General features: G+C 44.6%; 1 protein-coding gene across 8 annotated transcripts in view; it reads right to left on the bottom strand.

The window, feature by feature from the left end:
* Positions 1 to 12,706, bottom strand: part of Mbnl2 (muscleblind like splicing regulator 2) — a 158,912-nt gene extending 146,206 nt beyond the window's left edge. For 2 of the 8 annotated variants that reach the window (XM_036199763.1, XM_036199765.1), the window contains exon 1: positions 12,467 to 12,706. The gene's annotated coding sequence lies outside the window, so the exon portion shown is untranslated. The remainder of the gene's footprint in view (positions 1 to 12,466) is intronic. The other 6 variants (XM_036199764.1, XM_036199767.1, XM_036199762.1 and 3 more) reach the window with 5 other exon arrangements.
* Positions 12,707 to 16,953: the final 4,247 nt, after the last annotated feature.

The following is a 16,953-nucleotide window of genomic DNA, read 5'->3' as shown; positions in this document are numbered from 1 at the left end:
GGAGCAGGGAGCCAGGTAGGTGGTCTCCTCCCTCCTTTACCGTGGGTTCTCTGAGTAGGCCAAGCACAGCTGAGGGAGAGACCAGAAAACCCTTCCTTGTTCCTCCTTCTTCAGGAAGGGAGGGGAGGTGGGCACAGCCTGCTGCTGACTGGAGCTGAGATTAATTAGTTCCTTCGGTGACCTTGGCACCTACTGATGGTACAGTGGGTCTCTGAGTGTCTGAGAAAGAGGGCCACAGCTCAGGACTGGGCAGTACTGCAGAAATGATGGCCACGTGGGTGGAACTGAGGAAGAAATACAAACGGAAAAGTGAAAGGCAACCCAAAACCTGCACGTCATCTTTGAAAAGCAACTCAGTGTGTTTCAACCACTGTGTGACACGGTATCTCTCTCTGCCTGTGTATCTCTCTCTGCGTGTACACATCTTTGCCGGCTGATCCATCTATCATTTTTAGACCATGTCCTGATCCACCCATCATTTTTAGACCAATGTCCAGCATGCCAGCAGATGTTTCCAGAGGCAACAGCAGCATATGATTGGGGTAGAAGATGGTAATTTTAAAGTATTGTGGAACATCCATCTGCTTTTCCCATTGTGTTTAGACCTGAGCAGAGCTGAGGAGAAACCATGCTCAACCCTTTCTCTTTCTCTGTCTTTGCTGGTTCAATATTCCACAGGGATCAACCAGGGGCTAAAAATGCCTGAATAATGTGGTATGTGTCCCAGGTTGCATAAATGAAAGTATTATATCCTGAATAAGGGAGGTGCCATAATGACCCACCTAGAAGCTTACAGACTCTCATGTGCAAAGGACTAGCCTTCTGTGGAGACATGTGGCCAGCTTCTGAAGAGCACCAGGAGCTGGAACAGGGTGAGCATTGAAGGTGATGGGAGCCACGCTGCCATTTCAGCACAGGGAAGAATTTTCTAAGCAAACATTGTGGTTTTTGTGCATCTGGGGTTGTGCTGGTCTACACTCACTGCAGTTGTTAGAAGCTGCTTGTTGGGGTTCTGGGAGAGGCTGGGTATGACCTGCACCACTCAGGAATGTTTCCACTGAAGGCTTCCTTCTGATTTTTCATCTGAGTGGCAGGGGAAGTACTGTCCCATTCTAATGTGCCTCCCAAAGCCTTCTTGTTCTAGTCCCTGAGTGCCAAGAGCAGGCTAGCAGCAGCAGCTGGAGTACAAGCCCTGGGAAGTAAAGAGTTAAAAAAGACCAAAGCTGTCCAATGGCCCAGCAGCCCCAGAGGCAGCAGGTCCCTTTGATCCTGTCTCTTAATTGCAGCTTAGTTGAACCAGGGAACTTTAAAGAAGAGAAACAGGGAGACTTGAGAGATAGGGCTTGTTTTGTTTCCTGAGGGGATGGTCTTTGTGACGGCTGCCAGGAAGCTGGTACCCCAGGGCTCAAGTGATGGGTTTCCTAAACAGGAATGCATCCTGTCTCCCATCCAAGCATCAGATCTGAAGAGATACCCAGGAATACTAAATCTCTGGAGGCCACTTGGTAGAGAGGCTGGGAGCAGACTCAGGCAGGAGAATCAGCAGGAGAAAGATAGCTAAGCATAGCAACAGGCAGAGTAGACCACGGATATCCCAGAGCAGCTACCCCGGAGCAGTGAACCCTTGGAGGAGGATGGAACTTCCGGCAGGAAACACACTACACAGGCCGGGGTGGGGGTGGGGCAGAAGCCAGAAAGTGTTCCTAGCCAGGTGACAAAGGCCAATCAATGATCCTAACTCCTAGGAAGGCTGGGGCAGGAAAATTGCAAACTCATGACCAGACTGGATATTTTAGCAAGACCTTGCCTCAAAACCAAAAGTAGAAAAAGAACAGCGTGTAGCTCAGTGGGTTTGCCTAGTATGAAAGAGGCCTTGGGCTCTATCCCCAATACTCCACCGTCCCACCATGCACACACGCATCACACCTTTCTAGAAATTCTCTCAGACAGCAAGGTCAAAACAGCACAAAAACTCCTCAGACTTAAATAATGTCCTCTCTCTCTCTCTCTCTCTCTCTCTCTCTCTCTCTCTCTCTCTCTCTCTCTCACACACACACACACACACACACACACACACACACACACACACACCTGGAAAGTAACAAAGGCCAGCTAATTCTCAACAGATAATGGAGAAAGTTCCCTGGCCATGACCTGGTACCATACCAAGTTCCTTTGTGACAAATGTCCCTGGCTAAAAAATGACTTCCTGTCTGCCGAGTATACCAGCAATGGCTTTTGTTTGTTTTGTTTAACTCCACAGGGAGTAGGTGTGCCGTGGACATCGTCCTAAGCAAGCCTGCTTTTTGCAGTCCCCAAGGAGGCATTCTTGCCTGAGGTGTTGAATCCTGCCAAGGTGTGTCTCACCTTTGTTCTGCTCCTGATTAGCTTGTGACTTTGGCAGATAACTCTCTCCTTATGCTTCACTTTCTTCATAAAACATTTTAATGGAATTAATGGGCACAGCTCTCAACAGAGGCTGGCTGTAGAGTAGGCACTCAATATGCTCGATAAACATTTGCTCTGTTTCATTCTTAAAAGGTTATTGGTCAATTAAAAAGCATGCCCCACCCCCACCCATCTGTATGGGGACTAAACAGGCAATCAGGCAGGAAAGACTTCCCCTAAATCAGTTTAGCCCCACTCCTGGCTCCAGGAAAGGGAGAGCCTTGTTGGAGATGGAGAAAGAGGAAGCGCCAGAGAGGAGAGAGGACTGATGGGCACAAGAGACAGAGCAAGAGATAAGATCTCTACTCAGGCCTGGGCTTTCCCCTGTGCGCTCTACTGCTGTCTTTATTTATAGGCTGTAACATGAATGCAGTGGGGTTGAACACACCGTGCCGAAAGCACACAGCCCATCCTATTGACTCATCGCACCCTTTGGAGAGGACAAGGAGAGGAAGATGTGCTCTACATCTCAAGGTAGAGCAAGACCGAGAGAGTTCCACAAACTCATTCACTGAGTGTTTAAGGTATGAGGTAGACACATTTGGGTCTTTAAATCCACCCACTGCCTAGAAAAAAAAAGTGGGGGGCTATTCTTGGCTGATTTCTAAAACATGTGTTTCGGGAAGAAAAAAAAGGGAATCTCTTGAAGCAGAAACGTAAGATTCAGAGCCCTTGCCTGGGGCTGGTGATCAAACACTTTGTACAGGTTGTGAGTCTGTGTCCACAATGACCACAGTCATCTCAGGCATAGGAGATGTCCACAGATGGGCTCTGTAGTCACTTGTCACTGCTGCCATGCTGCCTTCACCTTTTCTGTCCTAGCTAGACTAGCATAAGACTAGGAAGTGACATCAGTATGATCTGTCCTCTACGGGAGACTCAGCACCCTGCTGACCTCCACCCTATGTGGGCTCTTCAGGTGAGCTATCCCAGACCCATCATCTACTGGCAGGTATATTTCTGCAAGGTGCTCCAGTGTTCCAAAGGCTCCCGGTGAGTAGGATGAGTGGTACCATCCATCATCTTCATCCTCTGGGAGCTTGTTAGAAAAGCAGAGTATTAACCATCCTGCCCCCCCTCCCGACCTACTGAATCGGAATCTATGTTCTTAATAAGATCCCCAGGTGACCTTCAGGTACATGGATGCTGGAGAAGTGCTGTTCTGGTTTATTCCGGGGAGGCATCTGGCAAGCAGGTACCAACAACACGAAACACTTTTTCAACCTGAGTATTTGTTTCCAAGCAGTCCTTATGCTGGGTTCAAGAGAGACCTCCAGACCCAGGAAAAACAAGACACCCAGTGTCTGGTGACACGTCACTTTGGTATTACCATCCTAACTAGCGACATCCTGAAAATACGTATTTTAAAAGGCAGGTGCAAAAGTCTCAATAATTTTGCTTTTAAATGCTCTCCCTCTGAAAGTCTGTTTCTTTTTTCTTTTTCTTTTCTTTTCTTTTCTTTTTTTTTTTTTTTTTTTGGTTTTTTGAGACAGGGTTTCTCTGGGTAGCTTTGTGCCTTTTCCTGGAGCTCACTTGGTAACCCAGGCTGGCCTCGAACTCATAGACATCCACCTGGCTCTGCCTCCCAACTGCTGGGATTAAAAGTGTGCGCCACTACTGCCTAGCTTGGAAATCTATTTCTTAAGTCACCTATACATATGGAAGATGCAGCTAGGAATGTTCTCTTATATACCCACTATTCTGTAGCTTTAAACATGACTATAAACAAATGCTTGCCTCCAACAGGACCATTGCCAGAGACTCCTGCTTAAGAGGGTAAAATACATGTAGGAGGCTGTGATCATCAATTGTGATTGTCAACTGGATGGGATTTAGAATTACCATGGCAACAAACCTCTGGGCATGTCTGTGAAGGAGTTTTGAGATTGGGTGATTTGAGAATGAGAAGACCCACCCTAAATGTGGAGGGCACCATTCCAAGGACTGGGGGCGGGGGAGATGTCCTCAGCTTTCTTTTCCAGTCCTGACTGTGGATGTAATGCAGCCAAATCTGTCAGGCCCTGCTTCCCTGGCTTCCCTGGCTTCCCTGGCTTCCCTGGCTTCCCTGGCTTCCCTGGCTTCCCTGGCTTCCCTGCACTGATGGCCCATACCCTCAAACTGTGAGCCACAATGAACTCGCCTTTCATCAAGAGCTTTCATTGGGTGTTTTGTCGAGCATCAAGGAAAGTAAACAAACGATTCATGTGGATTCATGGAGATTAGGATATGGTCCTCAAGAGTTTGGTTTACTTATTTTTTTAAACTATCTTATTCTTTTATGTCTATCTAGATTCCAGATTCTTTGCTCCTAGTTTCTTCTGGGCCACCAACTACTTTTTTCAAGGCTCACCATTGGTCAACTGTTTCTCCTTAATGTTCCCTCTTTCCATGTGGTAGTGAGTATCCCTGACATCAACTCTAGTTTCAAAACAGCTGTCTCAGGCTTAGAAACTGGCAGCCTGGGGCCTGGGTTGTTCTCCACCCCTCTCCACCCTCTTCCCTCCTTGTCAAGCATCTACAACTCCACAGATTATCACATTATTGGCTAAAAGTGCCACACTGAAAGCTCACAGCTCGTCTCTCCTCCTCCAACCCTATTCCCATTGGCTGGTCTCTTGCTCTCCCTATCAGCTTTTCAGTCATGACATCATCAGTATCTCCTAAGAGATACTGTATTTCTAGCTGTCCTGAGCTCTGGCTAATCTCTTGTTCTTCTATTCTGATGTCTTTTGGATTTTTCTCCTCCACTTTCATCCACCTCTTCCCTATGCTGTGTCTGGAATATTGTAAAATTTTTGTCCAGTGACATCACTCATGACAAATAGTCTAACCTCAAGCCCTATCTTAAAAATCCCAATAAAATCTTTAGAAAGTGTTATATTATAGGCTAAAAAAAACCTAAACTTTGCTGCATGGCTCTTCGGCTCCACCCTACTGATTTCGACTGCCCTATGCAGCCTGACTGCTCACTATCCCCTAACACTGACCCCTAGTCTGCAAAGTCAATCTCCCCGTGGTCCCTTACCCTCACCACTATTCCCCCTCCCTGGGCTGTTGATCCTTGGGCTCCCCATGCCTTTTGATCATACAATTCCTATTATAAAACATGGTTTAACATCAGAAACCATCATAACAGTAGTTCCTTAGTAACAATGCCAATATGATTTATACATCATCAAATACATAGGAAAAATGACAGTTTAGAACACTAAGTAATATATAAGTTGTGCTCTCCCCTTACTATTAAATAATCTTATCCTTGGCCTGGGGTATATGCTTTCCACACTAGAAAGGCTGATGTAGACAAAATGCTTGCATTTCGAGCCAATCAAGGTATCCCTCCTCCATGAAGTCCTGTCTACTTTCTGACCCAAACACAGCTCTTTTTTCCCAAATTCTCAAACGTTAAAGCTGTAAGCACTAAATCATCTATATCATATGCACTTCCCCAATACTTTTAGTTTGATTAACTGAAGCTTGCATTTAGGACGCCAGAAATTTATAGATTTTTTTTAAAGGATAATTCAATCTCTTAATTAAAAACATTACTATCTCCTCCAAATTGCTAGGGTAGGGTTCTGCTCAACTGTGTAATATGCATTATATGAAAGCTTCAAGTTAGACCACAGTGTGATTCATTTGGCTCATTAAATATCCTATGCGTAAATTTGCACTGGTTTAAGGACTACCTTTTCCACTTTGGGGCTACTAAAACTTGTAGTATATTATTTAACCTCACTCAAATCCTATTTTCATTTAATTTGTAAACAGGAAGTGGGGGTTCTGATCACTAGAGGAGATAATAAACATCAAATCTGAAATACCATATACCTGTAAGATGTCACCATAACTATTACACTTAGAATTTACTAGAAATGAGACTAAGTGCATCCGAAATTTCTAAAACAATTTATCTTTCTACCATGAGACTTCAGTTCTTTCTGTAAGTTATTTAATTTCATCTCTTTTTTATTTATTCAGCTGGAAATCTACAATTATGGTTACCTATCGGACTTGGGAATCTCAGAGGCCTTAGTTTAAGTCCTAGCCATGCTGGGCTTTTGCCATGAGGTGGCTGTTACCAAATCCTGAGTGTTCTTTTCTTCTATCAGCAAACTGGGAGCACTGTTGATCTGGTGGGGCCCTGACTATCTTTTAAACTCCAATTGCATAAGATACATGTAAAGCATCTTGCTTGTAAAGAATGCCCCTAAAATAGTCACTCCCCATGTTTCTACCAGCTTAAGAGACTCAGTGAGATGTTCTCTGAGGAACAGAAGGCTGTGAACGTTGCTGTCATTGTTGACTTTGGTTATTCTCTGGCCTGCAGGACATTCACAACCACTCACGAATTGTGCATTCTAGAAACACCTCACTGCTGTGTGACTGGGTTGGGGTATGGGGTCAGCATTGGCTTTATCCAGAAGCTTACTCAATCTGAACTGAGAAATCTACCTCTCTGAGAGCTTTACCTTTATGCTATCTAGGTTTAATGTTGTCTAAGAAAGTGCTGAGGTGGGGACATGACTCTATATCCTCACATCATCTGGTGCCTGCAAAATCCAAGTCAATCAACCACAGGGGGTGGGGGAAGTATAAAAGTACACACACACACACACACACACACACACACACACACACACACACACGCCCAGGCTAGCGTAGACCTCACTATGTAACAAAGCATGACTGAACTTCTGGTCCTTCTGCCTACAGCTCTTGAGTGCTAGGATACAGATGAACTCCACTACGCCTCATTGTCTGTGGTACTGGGTAAGGACTGACCCAAGGCTTCAAGTATGCCAGAGAAGCACTCTACTAGCTGGGGTATATCCCCAGTCCTCTAGCAAATAAAAGTTTTTAAATCTAATAATAACTCAGCTCCTGGAGTTTTACCCAGAGAGCCTTATCTAGGTCCCCACTTTTAACTCCCCATTGGGCTGTTAATGGAGACAATGCCAGCAAAAGTCCTGGTCAAGGGCAAGGAGTCCCACATCTGTTAATTATTCTTCTGAGGACAAGCTGTGCTTTGCTCTTATCTTGTTTCTAAGGATCTGCTTTCCTAGCCTTTGTGCATTGCAGACAGCCCAGGAAAGAGACTTGCAATGTTACAAGGCATCACAGTCTCTGCTGTTTTCACTAAGGTGACTTAAACACCCCACAGATCTTCAATAGCCAGCTTGCCATGGATGCTACTAACCTGGGCCCAGCTCCTTCATCAACCGAGACCCAGAGCTGATTTAAAAAAAAAAAAAATTTAAAAAGAGAGGCTGTGTTTTGAGTCTTCTCTCCCAGCTCTGCATTGACTACATCCTTCGGCCTCACATAGTTTGTCTTTATCCAAAGAAAGGATGGTCAGGGGCAAAAACCCCCAAACCACCACCATCAAACCAACTTGAAGAACGGGGAAACCAACTAAAACAAAAAACAAACAAACAACAACAAGAACAAACAAAAAACCCTGCATTTACGAAAGAATGTGGGGAAGTATAATCCTCCAGAGGCAGCCTTGGGTTTCCTCATAATTGCATCATGGGCTGTTGGGGGTAGTAGGCAGCAGCTCAGAAGTGGGAGAGGGTCTAAGATTTCCTTTTGTTCTGACTGGCATTTAAGGCTTTACAAATGATTTGCCCATGGTCCTTTGCCACTGCAGGCTGAAGCTCTGGTTGCTGAGACTCTGAAAGCTCCCATAAGCTCTCTGTTCTGGATGTTTCAAGCACCCTGACACCATGGCTCAACTCCCTTTATGTTAATCATACAATTCTGATGGTAAGAAATACAGTAGAGGTGAAGAAAGTATAGATCTCTAAATACAGCTATCTACAATCTAAAAATCTTTTTAGAAATCTGTTTTGTTCTGGCCCTAAACACCAGAATCATATCTAGATTAAAATCAATATCTGATGATTAACAAAGCTAACCTAATAATAACTAATAACAATGTTTTAAAGCCTTTGAAATTTGGGATTTATGACAGGTGTATTTGTACTTATACACAAAGGCAGGTACTAGGTAACTTGTGTTCTAACCAAATGCAAGAGCCTGCCCAAAGGGTGTTTAACAAACACTTGTTGATTGATGGATGGAATAGCTGACCCAAGAGACCTTAGACAATGCGATCTTTCTCAAAACACTAACATACATTGTTGAGTCCAGGATGCTTTGCCATACTGAGGAGAGTAAGGGAAGGCCAGCTGAAAACTGTCCACCAGCCTGGGGCTCAGGCTCAGCGAAGAAAGCTGAGGCCTCACCAAACATACCTGATTTCACTCCGAGCCTCGGTGGAGGCGGGGCCTAGCGATGAGGAAGCCCAGCCCTTGGAGGCCCAGGCCTGGAGCAAACACTGCAGGGAATCACCTTTGACTCCCCACTGAGATGATTACTCTTGCTGCAAGGGACATTTTGCACACATTTTCAAGAAAGAAAACAAAAACTGGTCTGACTGAAATGCTGGAAGTAACAACAGCAACCACAGTACTGTAACTGATTGCCCCGGAAGCCCAGCTAAGACTGCATCCTTCCAAAGTGGGGAATACCAAGTGCCCAGCTCCAAACAGCAGTGGGTGGGAATATCTATCCGGAAAGGAGGCTTGGGTTCCTGATCCTGTATTTGTTTCCTGAGGTCTCCTCCCTGCTCTCCTCAGGGCTTCAGACTGGGCCTCTGCAGCTCTCCTGAGAAGGAAGGGCTGTCCTGTTCTCTGTGGGGTGGTGACCTTGGGGTTCTTCTGTGCTCACCTGATTGACTTTTGACCTGCAGATCTGTCATGAAGGAGACTCCTGCCTGCTGTCCTCACCCCCACTGCCTACCTACTTCCTCTTGGCCAGCTCTCTCTGTCTGACAGACCACCAGTAGCTGTTAAAGAGCCAGTGGCCTCCCAGGAGGCCACTGTGGAGGTGCTGAAGGCACCCAAACTATGTTCTCCACAACTGCTACCTCTCATCCCTGTGCCATCTCTTCACTATCTAGAACCCTTCACCCACCGCAGTGTCCCCTACCTACTTCTGCACTGCTACTGTTTTGTTATTTCGGAAAACATAAACATGTCCTCAGCCTGTCTTTATTCCCATACTTTTTTCTTGCTGGTAAGAGGATGCAAGAAGGAAGGAAGAGAACATGTGTGTCAAGCTGACCCACTCCTTCCACAGGAGGACTTCGCTTAAGCTCAGCATCTAAGTCCTCTTCTCTCGATTCCTGCTTGAAATCCTGAGTACCTGCTGTTGGATTTCTATGGCGCTCCCTGAGCGCGGGACTGGCTGGGAGCCATGTGATATTGATTTGTTTTCACCATGGCAACAGCAAATTAAAACAACGAGCAAAGAGAAGGCAGGCTGTTAAGCAGTAACGATACATGACCAGTATATTTCACAAGCATCTTTTTTTTCCCTTCCACCCAGTTTTTCTCTTGTATTCATTCCACTTTCACAAATTTCATACAAAAGTCAAAGTAAAAATAGCACTGAACACTTTGGGCACTACAGCATGATGATGCCTCCTGTTTGTTGGAAGAGGCCGGCTCGCTCAGCCTCTGGAGCATTAGACCAGATCACTTTCGGCTCTATGGCATGATGATGCCTTCTGTTTGTTAGAAGAGGCTGGCTCGCTCAGCCTCTGGAGCATTAGACCAGATCACTTTCGGCTCTATGGCATGATGAGGCCTGCTGTTTGTTGGAAGAGGCTGGCTCACCTAGCTTCTTGAGCGTTAGACCAGATGGATGGAGGAAATTCAAACAACCACACTTGGAAATTTCATTTGTTGGTTTAGGAATACACATCCTTAGAAAATGTATACGAAATTGACAGAGACTGGAGGGTTTTGTATTTGTTGTCTTAACACAGAGGTCTCTTCCCTTTGTACTTTACACAGCTCATAGTACCAGGAGACAAACAACTTTTGTTACTGTTGTTTGTACAAGATCGTTTCCCTAGAATTCTAGAATAAGGGAAAGTGTAATAAGTATTACATGTTCTTTGACAAGAGAGAAACTGAGGTAGGCACTTGCTCAAGGCCACATTAAGTAAGTGGTGGGAAGGAGGAGGCCGGCTGGGAGCAGGGACTCCTGGGAACTACAGTGTCCTCTAACCCAGATTCCTTCTTTGAAAGGCAGCTCAATAAACACTAACCTTTCCCCTGATCTGTACAATCAAGAGTGTCACCAGAGTGCCACCTGTGACACAGGGTTAACAGCAGGCACTATTGTGTTTTATTTCCTTTGAGCCATCTGCCCTAGGACCCGGTGCTTTACCTATGGAGGCAACTGTCAACCGCCATCCAAGCAACCTTGAACTTGGTGGCATAACCTGGGCCTTAATAATGGTTCCAGGGGAGCTAGGAATGCCCCCCTACACCCCACCCCGGGATGGTCCACACAGATAGCCTTACAGAGCTGCACCACCACGGGAGAGTTAGGCCAGAAAGAAAGTGACATTCAGCTTCCCAAGGCCCCCCATGGCTTTTCACTAGCCAAGCCAGAAGCCTGCAGAAAACCTGCACAGACAGGCAGGTAGGAGAAGCCACTGCCTTTGGCCTGTGAAGGGGATGGATGGGCTGTGGGTTTAAATGGGAAGACATAACTCAGGTCCTGCCAACTGGGAGTGCAAATGTTCCTGGCCTGGACATGGAGAAATATTCCTCTCCACAAGCTGAATAAAAGAACACACAGCAGAAATAGTTGGGGGATGACGTCAGAAGTTCTGGGCTAGTGTCCTGCACTTCTCCTTGAAAGTAAAAGCAGTGGGTCTAGAAGAATCTACGTGGCATCGCCCTTCTGTAAATGAACACGGCTGTCCCTCAGAATGGAGAGGAAGAAACTTCCCCTTATGTAGACTGTAAAAATGTCTCCTGCTTCATTTTTGTTCCACATTGTCGCCTAAATATACATATTTTCCTACTTAATCTTTGTCTTTTAAAGGGACAGTAAGACTTTTAGAGGAACGTTGGAACATTCACGGGGGTGGTGGTTAGGCAAGTTTCTTTCTTTTTTTTTTTTTTTTCTCCTCCGCTTCAGCGCTTGCTAACTATTCTAAAAATGTTACACATTTATTGTAAACACATGCTTCCAAGGCCTAACAAAAAAGCATGGTTTCCTCATGCCTGGCAGAAATTTAAAACGGAAAAGGGCAGAAAGAGTTCTTTAACACAGAGAGATCTTTTCCTTCTCCTGGGCCAAGTGTGTTAAAAATAAATCTGCTTCAACCTTTCTAGCCGCTGCTCGGCAAGAAAGTTGATCTGGCTGGGCATAGTGAGAGCCCAGCTTTAAAAGCTAGCCTGCTCTCATTAAATTATTCTGCTGGCTGTGTGTTCTCATTAAAAATGCATACAGATCAGATAATTGCAGTAAGCATTATTAACCCAGCTTTACTTTTGAATATAATGGTCCCACTTTTAAGCTGGAAACAAAGACGAAGGCTGCCAGGAAAAGCAATGTAAACATTGAACTACAGTGTCTAAGACTAGCCAGGAAGCTACCTCTGGCTTGGTGGTTAAAATGTGCTTTTGAAACTCAATTAAAGCCGTTGCCCTGGAGCACCAGGGTGGCCCCCAATTTCTAAGAAACAGACATATTTTGGTCCCAAACGTTCAACCGATGATTATTTACCATGATTATTTTTTTAATTCTTAATTTCAAGTGTGTTTTCAAAGAATAGGATCCATGTAAACTTTATCCTGTAGCTCGCTATAGCAGTAAAAACATTCTCTAAGAAAATAATGGCCCGGATTTCTCAAACAATTAAAAAAAATAATAAATGGGTCTTTTCTTTAAATAAATAAATAAAACCTTCGGTTTATGCCTCACCCCCAACCGGGCGGCGTAGATTCCGGCTTTGCCACATCTTGTTCTCAAATCCAAATGTTACGTAAAACTCCAGGGTTTCCTGCGAGTATTCCGTTCGAATTAGTAGGATCCGGTCTCCCTGGCTTCCCTAAGCACACACATGGAATGCAGCATACTGCAGCAAACTCTAAACATTAAAAAAAAAAAAAAAAAAAAAAAAAAGGTGTGTGGGGGGTCCTCCTACCTTGTTCAGCTCTGCTTGTCCTCCCCATGTACAGTAACCCCAAGAAGGACCGAGTGGCCGCGGCTTCTCCACCGCATCATGAGGAAGAGAGGTCCATGCAAGGAGTTCTCCGTCCCTGTTTATTGTACTCTGCGAGCCGCCGGCTGTGGCTGGAAAATTTTACCTTCAGATGATGAAGCAAAGACAGTCTAAACTCTGTTGCTGTGAGCTGCAGCCCTTCCTTCCCACAGGCCCCGCCCAGGCGCGGCCAGCCAATCCCTGGCCAGCTCGTCAGTCCTCCTCGTCTGGAACTGGTTCTCATAGGATGACTGACACAGCAACACAGCGCAGGCAGGGTCTGAAAACAGTGCGTCCATACTGATGGAAGAGGGATCTCCCTCTCCGAAGAAAGCAGTCATAGCACCGAGACAAAGTGGTACATAATTGGCAGAGCACAGAGAGGGGTAGCTCAGACAAACACGCTTCGAGACAGCCAGCCCAGATTTGGGAGTTGCATCGTAAATACTCCGGGAAACATGAAACTCCTAAGATGGCCAGGAAATACAGTTGTACCCCAAACTGAAGTCCTTATTGCCGTTTGACAAAGCATACGGATATAGATGTATATATAAAGAAAATAATTCAACGCTTGTCAAGAAAAGTAATACCTTACGAAACATATGCATGCATTTTCCATGACTGAGGAAGATTATCACCAAGTCGGAGTACCCATTCAAGACCAGAACATGCTTGCAGCCCCAGCACACACCTTTGCTAGAGAACCGCTGTCGCTGCAGTGGTTACTTACTGGAACCCATCTATCTTCCATCTAAGTTTCCAGACCGTTAGGGACTTCAATTAGGGAATGCTGAATGACAAAATTGATACCTATACATTAAGCTTTGAGGCTGCTGGCTGGCACCCACTAGAGGATTAGGTGTGCTGTAACCTTCTTAGATGCCATCTGATGAATACTACTGCGTTGGCCCACAGTGTTCCTAATGCAGCGATAACTGCGGGAAGGTGTTTACTGCTGAGCACACATGAAGCTTCTCTAAGGGGCATCCTCTGGTCTCAATCTATAGAAGATGACCCAGAAGATGCTGGGATTCCCCAAAGATAAAGAAACAAAACAAAACAAAACAAACAAACAAACAAAAAAACAAAAACAGAAAGGTTATTTTTTTCCCCAGTCAACAGCATTTCTGAATGCTTTGAAAACAAAAACAAAAACATATGGCATTTAGAAAACACAATAAGCACACATTTTTCCTTCCACAAAACACAACATTTTGAATCTTAAAAATTAAGTATGATGGTCCTGTGACTTACTCCAGACAAGAACAAAGACCTTATTCATCTGAAAGACTGAGCCTAGTTCTATATTTTTATAAGCAACCGTTTAATGCATCCGTAATAGAGCAACAGGATAGAATGTAATGATTTCTATTTTTTTAAATTTTGCAGTTACATCCTTAAAACACAGCATTACTTGTGATTTGTAGACTAATTTTCTTCAATAGACTGTCATATTTTATTCCTCTTTATTTTAATACTTATTTCCAGTCAATATCATTAGTTCTAGGCTTTGAATCTGTTTTTCTTTCTGAAAATTTAAATTAGCTCCATTCAAATGGGTGGACATTTTTTCCAGTATTCACACACTGATCACACACACACACACACACACACACACACACACACACACACACACCTACATGATCTCAAGCTTACAATTAACTTCTTCTGACGTGAAATCCCCATTCTCCTAATCTTATCTCTTAAATTTTAGTTCCCATCAATCCCCATTTTCACCCAAAAAAAATTTTAAGTCTTGTAGAACTTTGCTCCAAGCTAGCCCAGAGTTCTGACCTATTACCTGAATGATAGCAAAACTAATTGGTGGCCTCTGGGATACAGGGCTCTTCAGCTCTGGTCTTCTCTGTTGCCAGACAGGTTTTTCTGGAGTCATGTAACGGCATGTTCCTTTCACACTCAAGCCTGTCCCCATATAAAATCCAAATTATAGACTTTCAGGGGCCTGCAAACTATGACCCTTGCCGTCGTAGTCAACTTGACCTCTACTGTCTTCCTAAAGGAACCTCCCTCCTCTCTGCCTCATGTTTCTTTCTTTCTTACCTAGTGTGTAGACCTCAGGTCACTTGTCATATTCCTTCTGTTTTGCTGTCCTCATCCACCCTAGCTTCTCTGAAGCTCAAAAGGCCTTCTGTGCTGTTCATGGTACCAGACTATTTTAAGCCCCTAACAATGCAGCCTTGTACAGCCAGCTTACCTGAGTTGATCTTGCCATTTTCGAAGGCAAGGTTCATGTGCTACATGAATTAAGAGAATGTATGTAAAACCTCCGCACAAAGACTGGTGCAGTACAGGTTCACTAAATGATGGACATCCTTCCAGAAATTTATATGCTAGACAAGAGGCCACACACACGTGCTGATTATCTGCATCACAAGAAATGACATCATACTTACTCATTTGTACAAGCCCAAAACCTGGCGCTTTTTCCTGGCTTTCCTCCCCAACCACAACTTGAAATGCTTTGTCAAAGTCTGTCAAGTTTAATGCCTGAATATTTAGAACATTTTACTTTGTTCCTTCTCTGCCAGTGTCCTTTTGTCCAGGTGACTGACATCCTTTACCTTAACTCTTGAAATAATAGTTGCTCCCCTGAGTGTTGTCTTAACTTTCTTTCTTTCTTTCTTTCTTTCTTTCTTTCTTTCTTTCTTTCTTTCTCTCTCTCTCTCTCTCTCTCTCTCTCTCTCTCTCTCTCTCTCTCTCTTCTCTCCCCTTTGCTTCCCACTCCTCTCATCTTGTCTCTTTTCCTCCTCCTCCTCTTCTTCCCTCTCTTCTCTCTCTCCCTCCAACACTCCCTCTCTCTGAATCTATAATGCCCTTAGAACTTTGCATATAGTGTGTAAATTCTCCACCACTAAGCTCCAGCCCAGTCGTTGCCTTTTAAAATTTTGAGAAATGATTTTACTAAGTTGTTCATGCGATGGGTGACACTCTGTGGCCCAAGCAGGTCTTGAATTTGTGCCCCTCTGTCCTCAACCTCCAAACCTAGCTGAGGTTACAGGCCTGTGTGATTGACCCTGGCTTGACCCCTTCAAGCCTTTCAGAATACTTCATCTAGAGTAGTAACATTTTAAAAGAAATTTTGTTTTTCCTATTTCTTTGCTTAAAACTCCATTAGGGGCTGAATTGCTCACATCCCCCAACCAAGCTTCAGATGCTGAAGAGATAACCTTGAAGGGATGATATTTAGAGAGGGAGCACCTGGGTAATTAGGTTTAGATGAAGTCATGGGGATGGGATCTTCTAGAAGACATTTCTGTTTTTATAAGAAGAGGTGTCAGAAAGAGGTGCTTTTGTTCCTTTCTAACTTGGGAAGTCACAGTGGGATGTCCTTCTGCGGGCCAGAAGGAGAATCCTCACCAGATGCAGACCATGCTTGGACCCTCCCTCAGAGCTCCAGCATTTATGTGGGAGAAAAGAGATTCCTATTGTAGAACTACAGAGTTTATGGGATTTTGTTATGGCAGCAGTCAGTCCTAAGTCGGGCTCCCCGGAGCCCCTGTAAGGCCAGCTGTGGCACTGTGTATCTTCAAACCTAGAACTGTCTGGTAAGTGAGGACAGAAGCCCCATGTACACAGCAGCAAACAGCAAGAGACACTATCTCAAAAAGATGGGAGAAATTGACACTCAAAGCCATCCTCAGATGTCCACATGCATGCTACAACATTCACATACCTATACTCACACACTTCCCCACAAGTTCACACACCCACAAACATGCACACACCACATACACACCCAGACCCACACACAGACACCCCCCATATATACACACACACCATGTGCATAATATAAACATATGTAATATATGTATTTGCATATATAATCTTTGAATTGCTCTTAGAACAAACATGTAAGTTCTCTACCTATCTTCAAAGACTCCATGGAGCCTTTGCCTCCCTACCTAATCAGAGGCCATCTTTGCAGGGAACCCTTCCCTGACCCATAGGCTGAACTCAGGTCCACCTGTTGTTTTCTCTCACAGCCCTGTGAACTAGAGAGCCATGCTTCTCAAGTTCAATGGTGCATGCAAATCCCCAAGGGATCTTGTTAAGATGCAGATCCAGTCTCAGGAGTTCTTGGGTGGATACTGAGTCTCTGCCTTTCTAACAAGCTCCCAGGTGAGCGTGTCTGTCCAAGACTACTCTTCAAACAGCAAGATTTTACAGATGTTGTTCGCTCTGCTGCTCCTACTATGGTGTGTGGTTATACATTAATTCTGTTAGTTATTATTTCAGGTTTGCCTCCCTGCCAGCTTGTGAGCATCAGAAGTCATCAAGATCTCTCCTGCATCTGATCACTATGTGGCTGGCACACGAGGTGATCAATGGCAATGTGTATTAAAGAGACAAACTGATGAATCCCATGCGCTATAGAACCAAGTTGGATTCCCCTTTTCCCTTTTCTTCTT

Source organism: Onychomys torridus, chromosome 9 (assembly GCF_903995425.1).
Source record: "Onychomys torridus chromosome 9, mOncTor1.1, whole genome shotgun sequence".
NCBI classification, from domain to species: Eukaryota; Metazoa; Chordata; class Mammalia; order Rodentia; family Cricetidae; genus Onychomys; species Onychomys torridus.
Note: the sequence above shows the minus strand (reverse complement) of the source record. Positions and strands in the feature narration are given on the sequence as shown.